We start from the raw sequence: 17,479 nt of genomic DNA on the forward strand, positions 1-17,479 counted from the left end.
TGCCCTTGCTCAGTGGGTTAACGATCCAGCATTGCCATAAGCTGTGGTGTAGGTTGCAGACGTGGCTCAGATCCAGCGTTGCTGTGGCTCTGGCGTAGGCCGGTGGCTACAGCTCCGATTGGACCCCTAACCTGGGAACCTCCATATACCGCGGAAGCGGCCCAAGAAATAGCCAAAAAAAAAAAAAAAAAGTTCCATCAGTCTGAAGTTCTTGCCGCCATCACTTCCTCTAGACACAACCCTTTTCATCACAACTTTCCTCCTTTGTCCATAAATTGCCTTCACTAAGTTCCTCTGACTGCAAATCTAGAGTCTCCTGAACAGTGACAACATTCTATTCTTCCACAATTCCATTTACAAATGATGTGAATATCACTTTTAGAGTTATAACTTTTCATTTCTTTACTACACTTTTTACTGACATTAAGGTGTGGCTTAATAAAAGTTCTGTGATGTTCACAAGACAGTAAGTAGCCTTACTGAGGGAAACAAGGAACATTACAGGGAGAAAAATTTAATGGCATAAAAATTAATTAGGTTATATAATTTTAAAAAAATCTTCATGCAGACACCATCATATGCAAAATCAAAAAGCATGACTAACTGAAGTTAGTCATATCCCAGATACAGATTTAACTTCCTTTATATATATCTAGAAATCCTTAAGAAAACAGTCACCCATTAGGGACACAGGAAATAAATAGCTTACACAAAATAAAAATTTTAATCCCTGAAACATGTAAAGATGCTCATAAAAATGTAAAGCTTGCAACATAAAAGACCTTCCCCTCATGAGGAAAATGTTAAGCGTTCATTAAGAACTTCTGATATAATCTAGATGAATGATGAACCTAGATGAATACTGAGGGAAAGAAGCCATTAAATAAGGGGACACACTGTATGATTTACATGAAGTATGAAAATAATTGATAATATGTCAGGACAATGGTTATCCTTCCAGAGACTTGAGATGGAACAATGACCAGAGTAGCAACTACATAGGTATGCCCAATTTGTGAAATTCATCAAGCTGTATTTTACGTCATTATTATACATTTATTAATTTAAAAAAAAAAAGCATTAAAAAATACAGACTAGTCTTTTTCATTTACCAGCCTGGTAAAGATAAAAAGTGCTATAATGGGAGTTCCCACTGTGGCACAATGGGATCGGCAGCGTCTCTGCAGTGCCGGGACGGAGGTTCAACCCCCAGCCTGGCAGAATGGGTTAAAGGATCTGGTGTTGCCACAGCTGCAGTGTAGGAATTCCATATGCCACAGGCCTGCCAAAAAAAGAAAGAAAGAAAGGTGCTGGTAACACTTTATAGTGTTTTATAAACACTGCTGTCAGGAGTGTCCATTACAACTTCCATGAAGATAATCTGCATGTATCCTTTGATGCTTAAATCCCACTGTGGAGAATTTACCATTCAAAATATGTTCCCATTGTGGCACAGTGGGTTAAGGATCTGGTGTCCTCTCTATGGTGGCTTAGCTCACTGCTGAGGCACAAGTTCAATCCCCAGCCTGGCAGTAGGTTAAGAATCTGGCATTGCTACAGCTGCAGCTCAGATTTGATCCCTTGCCCAGGAACTTCTATATGCCATGGGAGCAGCCAAAAAAAAAAAAAAAAAAATATGCTTTGGGTATATGCAAAATAACCTATGTACAAATTTATTTACTGCAAAATTGGGAAAAGAAATGAAACAACCTGGAGTTCTCATTGTGGCACAGTGGTTAACGAATCTGACTAGGAACCATGAGGTTGCAGGTTCAGTCCCTGGCCTTGCTCAGTGGGTTAAGGATTCGGCATTGCCGTGAGCTGTGATGTAGGTCACAAACGTGGCTCGGATCCCGCATTGCTGTGGCTCTGGCGTAGGCCAGGTGGCTACAGCTCCGATTCGACCCCTAGCCTGGGAACCTCCATATGCTGCAGGAGCAGCCCTAGAAAAGGCAAAAAAAGAAACCAAAAAAAAAAAAAAAAGAAAAGAAATGAAACAACCTACTGTCATCAATCGGGGCCTGGTAATATTAAAGCAGTATTTCAGCCAAAAAAAAAAAACAAAATGAAGAAACTCTTCAGGTACTCATAAGAGCATGATCACTATGATATACTCTTAGGCAAAAAAAAGAAGGGAAAAAAAAAGGCAAAACCATGTGTATGACATACAATATTTTTGGAAAAAAAAAATAGATGCACGAAAGCATCTTATTTATTTGTTGGTATATAACATCATCTCTGGAAGGATAAAAAAGAAAATAACACTGGTTGCTCCAGGGAGGAGAATCAAATGGTCAAGGGGCAGTTGAGGGAAGATTTTTCCATATATGTGCTTTTGTAAATTTTAAACCTTGAGCCATGTAAAATGTTTAAATGTCCAAAATGATGAAGTTAAAAAATAATTACCTGAAAGAAGCAAAAACAGGGACTCTAAAAGAGATGATGAAAGCCTAGATTAAAAGAATTGCTCATCATTCCTCAGAGAAAGATTACCTAGAAGTGTTTTTAGAAGGCCACCAATATTTGGGATTGAGATGTACTGTGAAATTAATTAAGTTACTGCAACTTATTGCCCAGTCAGTGATACAACAGCATCAGAAAACGATGTACTATGTTTCAGAAAATATAATAAAGAGAACATAGTTAGCAAATCACTGGCATCCAATCTCAAGATACCTAGCTGACATGAGTCCAAATAAAAGGAATGAGACTTCTGTACTTAGGTACAAAACAAACAGAAATGGACAAGAGAGCACCCAGAGTTATAGTTAGTATGGAATCAGCAAGCTGTATTTGAAACCATAAAGAAATTTGAATGTGTTGTTTTTTTTTTAATCTATATTCCTACCATACATTGAAAGGTTATGCTCGTGAGCACTTACTATAAGGATCTTGCCTTCTACTTCTACTACACCATAAAATGAGAGCAACTCTGGTTTTGGAGCCCAAGTGATCTAGGTCTAAATCTACTGCCAAGTAACTACTAAGAATGGCCTTGAGTAGAGTATTTAACTTTCAAGCCTCAGATTATACCCTTAAAAGAGGGTTATTACTACCCATCTTGTAGAATTCTCATAGAGACAATGAATGTATGAATTTTTTGGGGGGGAGGGTTTGTCTTTTTGCCTTTTCTAGGGCCGTTCCCATGGCATTATGGAGGTTCCCAGGCTAGGGGTTGAGTCAGAGCTGTACCCACCGGCCTACGCCTGAGCCACAGCAACGCGGGATCAGAGCCACATCTGCGACCTACCCCACAGCTCACGGCAATGCCGGATCCTTACCCCACTGAGCAAGGCCAGGGACTGAACCTGCAACCTCATGGTTCCTAGTCAGATTCGTTAACCACTGAGTCACGACAGGAACTCCTGAATGTATGCTTTTTAAAAAAAATCTAACAACAAACTTTAGCATAGGTTTGGTGAATAAAAGACACTTGGGGTGGGGAGGGAGAAGGCAGCTATTTATTATTGCCTTCCTGCTTGTAAAAATATTGTAATTTGTTTTATAGAAGACAGTTCAAATTTTCTCTAAGACACATGGCAACAAATAAAAAAAAGGGAAACTCGGGATTCCCTTGTGGCACAGTGGGTTAAGGATGTAGCATTGTCACTGAAGCAGCTTGGATCACTGCTGTGGTGTGGGTTCAATACCTGGCCGGGAAACATCCACACACTGTGGGTGTGGCAAAAAAAAAGCGGGGGGGGTAGACTACTTTATTTGCCTGGTCATGAAGACTCTTTAAGAGGGGTTTAGCGAAAGATAAAGAAATAACGTGAAGGGGAAGAGAATCACACTCACTTTTATACACATTCCTTCTTATCACTCACTGCCTTCTGACCTCAACACTGCATAAAGTGCCTGTTCCTTCCAAAGACACTAAGGTCCCAAACTTGGGGGGGGAAAACTAAATGGAAAAGACACTTTTGGAAATTCTATCTGTTGCCAAATCTTGAACACATTAAGGAAATCGCTGATACCTTACAACACAGATTCCTGCTCTACTGGCCTTTATATTCTAGTGGAAGAAAAAATATATAAATGACAAGTATTCTGAGTGTTAATTCCAGCAAGCCTAAAATTGGTCTGAGTATATTCTTAAAATAAGAAAATTATCTTGCATAGCACCAATGCCTGGTCAAAGCACAAAACATACTGATTAACAATGGTGATTTGAAACCATGAGTCCAATGAGCTTTGTACCAGCTGATCAGCAATGTTTATTTTTAACAGTGAGACTGATGATTGGCACCTGGCTTTGGTAAGCCCTCCAGAGAGCTCTGCCATTTGAGCTGGTTTTGTAGCACAAATATCCTTTTGTTGCCAGCACGAAGTAAGCAGTCCCAGCTGAGATCCACTGTGGGCTCCCTGGTTCCAAGGTGTTTCATGCACACCTGACTGTTCCCGATCTGAGAAAGAAAGCATGCCCAATACCCGCTCAGCCTCTTCAGGTACATTACTGTGAGGCAACCTGTGGGTGGGATGCATACCTTACTCCACTCCAGGTGCTGTACTGCATCCTTTTTCAGCAATGAGCCATTGACCAATCAGCACTATCATTTTGGGTGCCAGGAGTCTTCTTTAGCAATCAAGCCCTGCCTAACTACCAGTATTAGTGGAATAGATTTAAAAAAAAAAAAAAAGTAACAGACTGTAATAACTGTGGTGAAAAAACAGAATGATCTGATAGCAAAATGCCATAGAGGGAACAGTATCAGAGAATACAGCCAGGAGAGGGGGAAGGGACATATAAGCTGAATCTTGCTTAAGTGTTGACCAAAGGTAGGAGAATTTCAATAAAGCGTACCAGGTGCTGTCAAGGTGAGAACAAGTTTGACCTGAGCGAAAGTTAAATGTGCCTAGGCAGTGGTAAGCAAGGGACAAACGGTAGAAAATTAGATCAGAGAGGGTTTTATAATGTGCACTTCTCTAACCCGATAGCTTTCTTACTGGTCTTGCTGCCTCTATTTGTTCAAATGGCCCTTCATGTGCCCTCACTCCAATCCTTACAATGCCTCCAAAGTAAACTTTCTAAAAGGTGAATGTGATCATATAATATGACAGCTTAAAATAAATGAATCCAAAATCTTTCATGACATTATCTTTGCTTATTATTGCTCTCCTCTTATCACATAGCGTCAAGATACATGCCCTAAAGCCCAAGTCATATACTTCCACAAAGTTCTGTTCATTTTTTAAACCACATGTAAACAAATTCTATACGATGATGATTAAGAACCAGACACACCTCTCTCTGGAGTTTGACTAAAATATATATATATCCCTCCACAAACAGAAAAACATTATCGGACATGCGCTGTTTTTGGCTACCAGCATCCAGTCTTCTTTTGTAACAACACTCTAATTTTGTTTTTAAGTAACTGTGGAGCTCCTATTACATGGAGTCTTGGGTGGATTTTCATTCAGTGTCTCCCCCCTTCCCCCTCTGGTCAAAGGCTAGAAACAACTCAAGCTAGGCAAATCAGATTCTCTCCTAGATATGCGAATGTGAAAAAAAGAAAAACTATACAGGAAAATAACTGCAACTGATTATTAATCACTGCCAAGACAGCTCATTGATTCCTATATGACCTAGATAGACCTCTTGTTCTTCAATTTTTCTTTGCTTCAATCAACTACCACCTATCTTTCCTCTTCTTCGCTTCAGTTACTTAGCATCTATTTCTGTTGCTTATAACCAGAAACTTAAGAGTCAGGAAACCAAGAGTGTGACAGAGATCAGCAGAGGTCACACTGGAGCAGAAATCATCAAGCACAGCAGAGAAGCTGATCCAGTGGGAGACAGAACTGAGGTATAATGGCAGAATACTGGACTTGGGAGCCCAGTGCTGCTGCTGCTAAAGGGAAACATGAGAATTTAGTCCCTAAGACTATTATATTCTAGAGGATATGCCAATTATCCATGAAGTAAGAAAATGAAAACAATCTACTACTGTCAAAGAGTACTGCAACTCTCTGAAATGCCTGGCTTTGCAGCTTTAAAATGATTCCTGTTTTTCCTCACCTCCACATGTATCCCTGAAGTAAAAAAAATACCACTTTGCTGAAAATAAAGGGAAAAAAGGCAGGCTGGAGTGGGGGTGGAGGGGTACCTGTAATTTCCCACACCGACTTGCTCCTGTAAAAGTTATGATACAGGAGTTCTCGTTGTGGCGCAGTGGTTAACGAATCCGACTAGGAACCATGAGGTTGCGGGTTCGGTCCCTGGCCTTGCTCAGTGGGTTAAGGATCCGGCGTTGCCATGAGCTGTGGTGTAGGTCGCAGAGGCGGCTTGGATCCCGAGTTGCTGTGGCTCTGGCGTAGGCCAGTGGGTACAGCTCTGATTCGACCCCTAGCCTGGAAACCTCCATATGCCGCAGGAGTGGCCCCAAGAAATGGCAAAAGGACAAAAAAAAAAAAGTTATGATACAGGAGGTTCCAGTCGTGGCTCAGTGGTTAACGAATCCAACTAAGAACCATGAGGTTGCAGGTTCAATCCCTGGCCTTGTTCATCGGGTTAAGGATCTGGCATTGCCGTGAGCTGTGGTGTAGTTCGCAGACATGGCTTGGATCTGGCATTGCTGTGACTGTGGCTATGGCCAGCAGCTACAGCTCCAATTAGACCCCTAGCCTAGGAATCTCCATATGCCACAGGAGTGGCCCAAGAAAAGGCAAAAAGACCAAAAAAAAAAAAAAAGTTATGACACCTCTTACGTGCTTTAGTAACATTTTTGTCACTGGATAGGTCAGTTAGGTCTCTACACTAATAAAATACTACATAGCTCCCTAAAAGGCAAGAATGTTTGAATCTCAGTGCCTACTAATAAGACAGATGGCATACAATAAAAATAAAGATAATAAAAAAAACTTTCCCATTATTAAATATCTGTATCATTCCTAGCACTGCTAGGCACTTTGCATTTATTTCTAATCCTCACACTCAAAGTAACTAGATATTCTCATTTACAGTTGCAAAAGCAGATTCAATGGAAATTACTGAAAACCATTATGCTAGAACCACCTGGGTCTACCTCAATCCAAATCCCCCCATCTCTCCACTATTCTCAAAGACCAGAATTTAAATCAGGGGTTTTCAAGCTGAAGGTAGACCATAAAACAGTTAATGGGTCACACCCTTTTTGTTAAGAAAATAAACAGTATGAGTATATCACATGAAAAGCAAATAGTGTTTTATGAAACTCTAACTCCAGAGTTACACACATAAAAAAGGCAGCAATATAAATGTATGTCTTACTATGGACCACAGAACAAAAATTTCTGAAAGTCAGGAATATAAGCATTGTCTTTATCACAGTTGTATGCACCGACACATCTTCAATTCTTTATCAAAAGCCTGATGTTTAAAAACATTTGGGCAGTAAAAACCCTTCACTTAATACACTAGACAGTACGGGGGCGGGGAGGGGTAGGTTTACAAGCTGTTAAGTGAAAAGGTAGTATTTAGGACATAAGTACCATATTTTTCCCCTCCAGCAAAGTGTAGGCTAAAACTACACTGCACATCCATATAAGATGGCAAAAACCAAAAATTATCTAGCTCTCCTTTCACTCTCTTCCCCCAGGCTTCTTCTAAGTCATTTTCAAAAATGCTTCCCTGTTTTGCTAGGCATCACTAGAGGTAACAACCCAATTTTATCAGTTTTCTGACCATTTTCATGAGTGATTGGAAAAATACTCTCCAATATATATCGTCCCTTTTAAAAAGACGACTTCACTCACATGCATAACCTTATATACAAAAATAAAAAAGCATTCACATGGTGAAGGCCAGAAATGTCACTACAGTTATATATGTTTTCCTCCACCAGAGGCCATAAGCCCAGAGAACAGCAATGAATATTATGACACAGACTAAAAATTAAAATGTGCTTTGTTACTGAGGGGAAAAGGATGATTTAGTAATTCTTCTAAGGCACAAAAGTAGTCATGCACATTAAAAGATGTGTTTAAGAATAAGAGATGTGTTTAAGAACTTACCTATCTTTTAAAAATCAGTCACAAATTAGTCAATTATGGTATAAGGTGATGGACTGAATAAATATATCTCTCTTTCCCCCTTCCCAAGGTCCCAATGAAATGGCAGAAAAAAGATTTAAATTAAAATGAAATGATAGCACTGTTGCAGAACAAAAAAAGACATCACTGGATGATCACAAATTTTAAAGAATTCCAGGGTGACTGAAAGAAGAAAGACTGGATTAACAGAGGAAAAAGGGATGAAACCATATGTAAGGACCAGAGTCTTTTCAAGAACATGCTAAAGTTCCAAGTTATAATCAAATTAATCACAACTACAAGAGGGAGGAAAGGGCATACTTCATCAGGGTGCTGCATTACCTTAATCTGAACAGGTGCCCCCTTTCCCCCCAACCCCTCACTCCATCTGTAACACAAGTGGTGGCAGCTTTTGCCTTCAGGATAAAGCCAAGCAGCTGATGTCTATAAAGCTAGTATTCTGCCTAGAAGAGGCTTCCTGTGAGAGAAGCCACAACTAAGAGGAAAGCAGAGCATTAAGACGGAGGGAACACCAGACTTCTAACACAAAGAAATAAAAAAGGAGGGAGGAAAAAAGCAAGGAAAAGATTTGAGGGAATGGGAGCAATCTTTTAATACCATTTGAGTAAAATCTACCAAAGCACTGCTCCCCTGCAGTATTTAAAGACACCACAGTTACCCAGTTCAGAAGGGTACCACTTTACCCACTCCTCACCCACTCTCCCTGGAGAGAGTCTGGTCCGCTGGTCCATATCTAAGAATCCATCATACCAAAACTACCATTCAAGACAGAGGCCTGGTGGACAAAGAACTACATCCTGCAGCAGACACATTTCAACTGCCAATACTAACCATGATCCATTAACATTTGGGGAAACCTAACAGCATAAAAGAAGAGCAAGATGAACAGACAGAACTCTTATCAGAGAGAACAGAAATCAGGAGGGGAAATGGGCATGAATAAATACCAAATTACTTACCTATGCTATAAAGTTGAAGTGATTTTCCCTAAATGGGAAGGGAAATTTACCTTATTTTCAAGGTACAGGAAACACACATACACAGAGATGGAAACTGTAAAAAAATAAAATAAAATGTGAATTAAGATCTAAGGGGCGCCTCACTGGTGTGTGTGACTTTTGTGCCATCAAAAGTCAGAATAAAGGTGTTTTCAGATACTCAAGAACTTAAATTTTACTTATGAAAAAAGGGAAAAGACAGCAGCACAACAAAAAAGGAATCCAATGAAACACAAGAGATAGAAGAAACAGTGACAGCTGAGTATGATCCAGAAATAACAAAAGAATAAGAAAAAAACAGAATACACTTATCACTAACAGTGATTCACCTTCAACAGCAAAGGCTTATTAATAAGATGGTGTTACATTTTGCTCCTCATAAATACTGCATGATAAATAATAGTTAAATAATTAGCAATTCTTTTTCAATTCCTAAAATCATCCTATAGAAAAAACAGGGGCAGAGAACTAAGTAATTGCAAACTCTAATCTTTACTCTGTAAAAATATTAGGTTATCAGGTCAACACAACAGTATGCATATGATCTCAACTGCTACTGAACTATATGTAAATAAGTCATTAAATACTTTTCACATTGAAAAATACACATATATTCCTTAATTGTGCAGAAAAACACAAGAATACACACCAACTCTTCAGTAGTATCTAATGAATGGGATGAGGTCAAACTGAGAACTTTTACCTGTCACTTTATAATATACATCTGCTGTGTTTAGTTGGTTCACTCATTTTCACATGCATGCATGACATATAAAAGATAAACTTGTCTTTAAAAAGCAGGGTCTGAGGAGATATATGTACACCCATGTTCAGAGCAGCACTATTCACAACAGCAAAAGATGGAAGCAAACCAAGTATCTATTGATGAATGAATGGATAATCAAAATATGGTCTATATAAATAAAATGGAATATTGTTCAACCTTTTAAAAAGGAAGGAAATTCTGTCACACGCTACCACATGGACAAACTTGAGGACATTATGCTAATTGAAGGGAGCCAGTCACAAAGACAAATGCCACACGGTACCACTTAGGAGAGGTATCTAATGTATTCAAATTCATAGAAACAGAAAGTAGAAGGTGCCAGGTGCTGTGAAAAAGGGAAAATAGGGAGTTGTGGTTAAATGGGTATAAGGATGAAAAGAGTGCTGGAGACTGGCTGCATGTGAATCTACTTAACACAACTAAACTATTATGTTACATGTATTTTACCACAATTAAAAATAAGTAAATAAGAGAGTTCCCACTGTGGCACATGGGAAAGTGGAATCTCTACAGTGCCAGGACATAGGTTTGATTCCTTTGCCCAGCAGTACAGTGGGTTAAAGGATCTGGCATTGACAAAGGTGCAACAGAGGTCGCAACTGGGCTTCGATCTGATCCCTAGCCCAAGAACTCCATATGCCATGAGGCAGCCAAAAAAGAAAAAGGAAAAAACACCAAATTTAAATATTAATAAAAGATAAATTATAAAGTATGGCATCTGGGGAGATAAGAGTCAATCCTCCTTATTCATAGATTTCATATTTGTGTAATCTGCTTGTTAAAAGTTATATGTAATCCCAAATTAATACTTGTGGGCACTTTCACAATTTTCAGACATGTAGAGAAGAGCAAAAAATCTGACTTGCCTATAGTGCATTCTGTCTTACTGTTTCAGCTCTCATTCTATAAACAAAAGTCCTCTCTCTATGGTCCATTTAGTGCCACATATTTGTATTTTTCTGTTTTTTGTTTTTTTCTTTTCAGTGATTTATAAAATAACCCCAAAAAAGTGCTGAAAAGCTGTTTAGTCTTCAGCACAAGAAGGCTGTGATGTGCGCCCTATGGAGAAAACATGTGGTAGATGGGCTTCATTCATGAAGGAGTTATAATGCTGTTGGCCATGAGTGCAATGTTAATGAACCAACAATATATATTCAATAAGTTATCTTTAAATAGAAACAAACAAAACAAGATTATTGATCCACTGATAATATATTGTAACCAGAGGCTCACAGGACCCCTACTCAGTATTTCCCCTAGGAGCAACATTTCAATATTCGCTAATTCAGTGTTCAGAACAACTTTTTAAACTTAACTACTATGAATAATGAAAACTGAGTGTATTTATCTACAAGGTTTTTTAAAAAAGAGGAATATTATAGGCAAAAAATTAAGTTACATCATCATTCCAACTTAAACTTAATGTGAATCAAATATTTTAATGGCTAATGAATTTTTTTAATACACGAATACAGGACGGGGGGGGGGAGGAGGATTATTTCTAAATTTAAAAAAAGTCAGCTAATCTTTACTGAATTGTACCAGGCACTTAACTAAGCATTTTAACTACTAATCACAGATTAAAAAGTACTTAGCTCAGTACTTGCACACAGTAAAAATTCAATAAAATATGGGTTAATATTATTTTTAACATTAAATTCCTACAGTCACTGTGAAGTACCATATATGAGCAAACCTTCAAGGTAATGGGAATCTGAGAATGTTATCTAATCTGATTGGGTTTGATTGCAGTATAGACACAATTACATAAGATGGCCTCTGATATGACACAATTAAATTATCGACTGGGAGTTCCCATTGTGGCTCAGCAGTAACGAACCCAAATAGAATCCATGAGGATGAGGGTTTGATCCCTGGCCCCCCTCACCAGTTAAGGATCTAGTGTTGCCATGCCTGTGGCAGAGGGTATGCTGGCAGCTGCAGCTCCAATTTGACCCCTAGCCTGAGAACTCCCATATGCCATGGGTGTAGGCCTAAAAATAAATAAATAAATAAATAAACAATCAACTGTGGTCCTCTATAATGAACAAGGCTTTAGGGGACCAAGTGAAAGCAGTAGTAGAACACTATGAAAGGAATGAGGCAGACAAACAAAGACAGCAAAGTAGGACTACTGCTTCTAATAGTGGAGAGTTCAGAAAAAGAAAGTGACATATTTGCAGTGTAAATTCTTGACTCAAAGCACTGACAAAGAACAAGGCAGTTACTAAATATTACATTAAACAATTTTCTCCAATCTCTAGAGCAATGATGAAACTTTTTTCAACATAAGGCCAGATAAGTAATTTTTTTTAAGGCCATGGAAGGTCTTTGTTTTGAAATGAGAGCACCCAGAAACTATATGTAAACAAATTAAGGTGGCTGTGTTCCAGTAAATCCTTACATATGAAAATCTGAACTTCACATAATTTTCACTTGTCATGAAATATTATCATTCTTTTGATATTTTACCCAATTATTTTTGAATATGAAAAGCATTTATAGCTGTGGGTCATACAAAATCAAGTGCAAATGGACAGTAGTTTGCCAACCCTTGCCCTAGATCTTAAGATCAAAATGCACAGTCTGATTTCATTAACTGCCTAATTACAACATCAAGTGGTACCAAGCATAGATAAAGAAATAAGAACATAGTGATAAACAACTTCATTTATCTGCAAGAACCTCTTGGAAAATCCCTAAAATCATGATATTGGGAAATCCCACCATAATCATATATCATTTGTATCAGAGGTACATTAATTACAACCTGCAGTTCAAATTCAACCTACAATACTTTTGTAAATAAAGTTTTCTGGGAACACAAACATGCCCATTTACTTATGTGTTGTCTATGGCTGCTTTAGCACTACAATAGCTGTGTTAAGTAGTTTTTTCAGAGGCTCTACACAAAGCCTAAAATATTTAATATGTGGGTCCCCTACACAATAACTGCTGATTCCTAATTTACGCAAACAGTTTTAAGTATGGCATATTGACAGGCCTGACAGAGGGAACATAAGCCATCAAAACAGAAATTCACAACCTATCAAAGTTCCCAGACCTAGAGCCTCTAGAATGAGGGTAAGGCAAAATATCCTTCATATACGGCTCTATGAGCACATCACAAACACTGTGATTTTCCTCTCGGCTTTCCACAAAAGATCAACAGCCACTTATCAGAACAGCCAAGCACTTGGGAAAGAGAAATAACCTGACTTTTCGGGACTATAAAATCTAATTCTTAAATTAATTCCTGAGGTCCCAGAAAGCACCACTGTGATATACATGTCAGAATGAGGGATTACAGCAGCCAAATAGTGTATGAAGTTTTGGTCCAAGTCCATTTATCAGACAGTGGATCAATCCTCCTATCTTATGGCTATTTTTTCAGGTACTGGAAAGGTAGTCTCAGCTGACTACCAACTGACAAAAGCCCACACTAACGCCAGGACAGGTGGAGTAGTAAGGTACCATCTTATCAGAAAAGACGAGAGAGAGACCCCTGGAGCTCTCTTGCCAATCAAAAACAGCATTTCTGGGGGAAATTATCCAAGAATCAAAAGCAGTAAGGGTTGGAATCCCTAGTGTACATTCACTTAGTACAACTGTCTAGCTAATGCAGAACATACAAATGTTCTTAGAGAAGAACAGTGTTTAAACTTAAAGACTACAAGCATAGTTTGTACCCTCAATTTTATCTCTTTAGCACAGTTTCTAATACAAGGCTAGAGTTCTGACAAACGATGTCTGTCACTACAATTTGCTTTCATCTGGCTTGGGCAACAGTACATATTCACTAGACTGCCTTAGGCTAAGTCAGGTTTCTACTTTCATATGACCTTAGTTATCTAATCACACCACTGAACATCACACTGGTCCAGTACACTGATAAATTCAAGCCAAAAGAACCGTGTGAGTTAGAAACGGCAGTACTCTAGATGCCTTAAAAAGACAGGTATGTCAGAAGACAGAAAATAAGTCCCAACAAAATGCAGGGTCCTGCCACCACTATAAAGTTCTGGGAGACAATGGAGAGTAGCAATTCAGGATATTCTATCAGAATGAAATGCAAGCCATTACTTGTACCTCCTACAACAAAGAAAAGAAGCAGAAAGCTTGTTGGGCCTCTCTGGATACTGAAAACAATGTATACCAATTTGTGTATACTGCTCTACTTAGTGAAAGACCTGAAATCCAACAATTTTAAGTTTAGCCCAGAGAAAGAGAAAATTCCCTACCTGATCCAGATTACAGTACAAGTAGCTCTACCACTCAACTGTTCTCTGATTGCAACAGTGCTCCAAGGGTCAACAGATCAATGCCATAAGGAACTACTGGCAAACCCCTCTAGGAGAATCACAGCAAAGACCCCTAAGAATTTTTATGGCAAAGTCACAGCTTCTTTACCAAACCAAGAGTTTCTTTTAAAAATAACTTTTGCACTTTTGTACTGGTAGAGAATGAAACCTAGCAGTAGGTAAGTATAAAACCTAAGCCGCCCATCAGGAATTATCATCATCTGATCCGCCAAAACTGACACGACAAACAGACCATCATCAAGTGGTTATGAGTAGGATTCAGGCTGGTTGTGAAGCATGAGCAGATGGCTCACATTTTTAGTATGCCCACTCCTGATGCACTATGACTTCTTCCTCACACGAGGCCCTACACAGGGGATTCTCTATGACTAGACAGCTGAGAAGAAAAACATATGACCCTGGATTACATATGACTCTGCCCCACATGCTGGTATCACCCAGAAAATGCCCCATCTGGAGTGGCTTTTAAGGAAAGTTAGAAACAGAAACCCTCCCACTGGGCAGTATATTTCATAATCCACACTGTCAATAAAAGGAATGGTGAGGTTCATATAAATTCTTGAAAGCAGAGCAAACATGTGGCAAGATTTCCAGGTCAGGTCCTCAAAAGAAAACAGGTACGGAGGATGATTTAAGGAAGAGATATGTGGATGGATCTGTTAGAATCGACCAAGTATTAAAACATTTGTCCCAAGTGAAGGCTCACTAAAAAGTCCCAGCTGTGGAGAAAACTTCATAATCATGTGGAATTATATGAAGCAAGTGAATCACTGTTTCAAGTGAAAATTACATCCCATAAAGAGGCTAGTTCAGCTCGTAACTCAAATAATCACACAAGTGCTTTTCCCCGTGACAACCACCATACTTCAACATATAGAAGTGCTTTACCAACAATTCCTGTTTCATGCAAAAAGACTTGTAAAAAGATGCATACTCAGGATCATGATTTGTTTTGTTTCTCTGCTTCATCAAAGATATTCTCAGGTATAAACTTTTTTTTTTTTTTTTTGCTTACGATAAATATATAGTGACAAAGAGCAGATTGAAACAAGTGCACTGATTTATCCTAAGGCACCAGCAGTTTTCCCCACCATCACTTATGAACCATAGTGCAATGTCAACACAGTGTAAAAGGAACTTAGTACTATTATTAAAATAGTTATAACTCTAATAAAAGGGTCTTGGGCTCAGCAGACAGCACTTTGAGACCTACTGTTTTACTAGGATAAAACATTTCTCTCGTTTTTGTTATGTTGACCTTGGGTTGGCTATAGGTATCTTTGTTCTAGAATTCTGGCAAAAGCAAAAGCCTTTAGCTGGCATCTGTTCTTCTTGTGGCAAAGGAAAATGACCAAAAGTTAATCCATGCAATGGTTTCTAAAGTTTCTGCTTAGAGATGACTTTTATCACTTCTCATCTTTCACTGACTTTGGTCAAGTCTCACGTCCAAGGGTGCTATCAACAGAAAGAAGGAAGCACTTCTCCCAAAGGTAGAGACTCTGTAGAGAAAAATCCAGTAAAGAAGGAAAGCAAATAGTTTAGAATAATACTATCTACCTTAAGCAGCAACTCCGAGTCCCTCTCACCTCCACACCAAACAGTACTGTATTACTGTGGACAAACGGCCACCTGGTAACACGCTGGTAACACTCAGGATCTTTCCATCATGAAGGAACTTATCTCCATGAAACAGACAATCTTAGGCTGAGCACTTTGGAAACAAGTCTATTATTTATAACCTTCTTATTCTGATGGAAGAATAAGTTTTAGGTTCTACAAAACCAACTCACATACCAACTTAGAAAACAAACCTTTCAAAAGCTGTAGGTTCTAAGTGAAAGTTTATTATAGCTGTTTGAGTCTAATACAAAAAGGAGGTATGTATGCTAATGGAGACAGTTAAGTACCTACTGTGTGGACATTCATCATATTTACTACTACCAAAAATTTTAAAGGACTTTAATTTGTGGATATTTCTACATTTGATGATCCATGCCTAATGTATTAATTTTCTGATTTGCTCATGTAATCTCTAAAGTAGAAATCAGAACTTCAGATTTCCAGCCTCTGTTACAGATAGGGGTATAATATATTATTCTATATCTGTTATATAAACCTCCAAGAAACTGATTTGGAAGCAAGCAACAAGCAGAACTTTCACTTTTGCTCAAGCCCAAGGCAACAAAATTATTTGGCTTTTCATGGTGGTGGCAGCAACGTTAGCCATTTTCCAGTGGTTATAATAGAGTTTTTGTCACTGAAAAAGACACCAGAGCCAACTGTAGTAGCATCTGCAATCAGGTTAAGTACCTGGCACTTAGTGCTCAGCAACAGTAGCTTTCTCAAACCGAGTTCTGCAGTATGGTTTTGGGAAATGTGCCACAGGCTTGGACTCAAGTCAGTATCTCTAGCACTCCCCCAAAGACTGTGAGGTACCTAATATTTTTTAATAACTCCCTACTCTGCTTACAATATCCAGGGTGAGTTGTTTATGATTTAAAAAAAAACACTACAATTTATAATTTGTATTTTCCTGTTTTACACATAAGAAAAGTGAAGGTTCAGATGGTTAGGTAATCTATTAACTGGTTTCTTAGATTTGAAAGCTTAGACTTCGTTCATTTTATATTACACAAATTCTACAATGAATTAAAATAGAACAAGACAGCAAATGAAACAAATTTACCATCATTCTTCTACAAGAGTTGACAAACTATGTCTTATGGGCCAAAAGCAACCTGTTTTTGTATAATCCACAAGCTTAGTTTTACATTTTAAATGGAAGGGGGGATATTAAAAAGTACAAATTTCAGTGACTATCGTAAATAAAACTTTACTGAAAAACAGCCATGTCCTCATTTACATATTATCTATGGCCGCTTTCCCACTACAGCAAGCAGACTTGAGTGGCTGCCCAAAATATTCACTACTTGGCTCTTCACAGAAACAGTTATGTTAACCTCTGATGTAAAATCATTCTAAAATAATTGAGGAAATGCCAATGAAAATTAATGTTAAAGTAGGTATATGCATGTTTCCAACATCCTTGATTACCTACTTTGAAAATATAAGACATGGAACCCTGCACAATTTAACCCACAGATAAAGTTTAACCAGAGAGTTTAATTTTTTTCTCTTACCTGTTTCTACAGCAATGGCAAACACAATAAATTAAAAGTTAGTGTCCAAAAGTGTTATTTTCAGGACAATAACCTAGTCACCCAGAGCCAAATGTATCTGAATATTCACTTTCTGCAAAAATTGAAAAGGCCAGCAGTGAGGGAGATTTTTTTAAAAAATAACTGACAGTAAGGTACTGGGGGCGGGGAGGGCAGAGA

The 17,479-nt window shown here is 38.4% G+C and overlaps 1 protein-coding gene across 16 annotated transcripts in view; it reads right to left on the reverse strand.

Annotated features, from left to right (window-relative positions):
* The window catches only part of TBL1XR1 (transducin beta like 1 X-linked receptor 1), a 175,785-nt gene that overhangs the window by 121,573 nt on the left and 36,733 nt on the right, over window positions 1-17,479 (reverse strand). For 6 of the 16 annotated variants that reach the window (XM_021071197.1, XM_021071209.1, XM_021071202.1 and 3 more), the window contains exon 2: window positions 8,994-9,087. The exons of the other annotated variants lie outside the window; for them this stretch is intronic. The gene's annotated coding sequence lies outside the window, so the exon portion shown is untranslated. The remainder of the gene's footprint in view (window positions 1-8,993; window positions 9,088-17,479) is intronic. 16 annotated transcript variants of the gene reach the window in all.

Source organism: Sus scrofa, chromosome 13, assembly GCF_000003025.6.
Source record: "Sus scrofa isolate TJ Tabasco breed Duroc chromosome 13, Sscrofa11.1, whole genome shotgun sequence".
In the NCBI taxonomy this organism is placed as follows: domain Eukaryota; kingdom Metazoa; phylum Chordata; class Mammalia; order Artiodactyla; family Suidae; genus Sus; species Sus scrofa.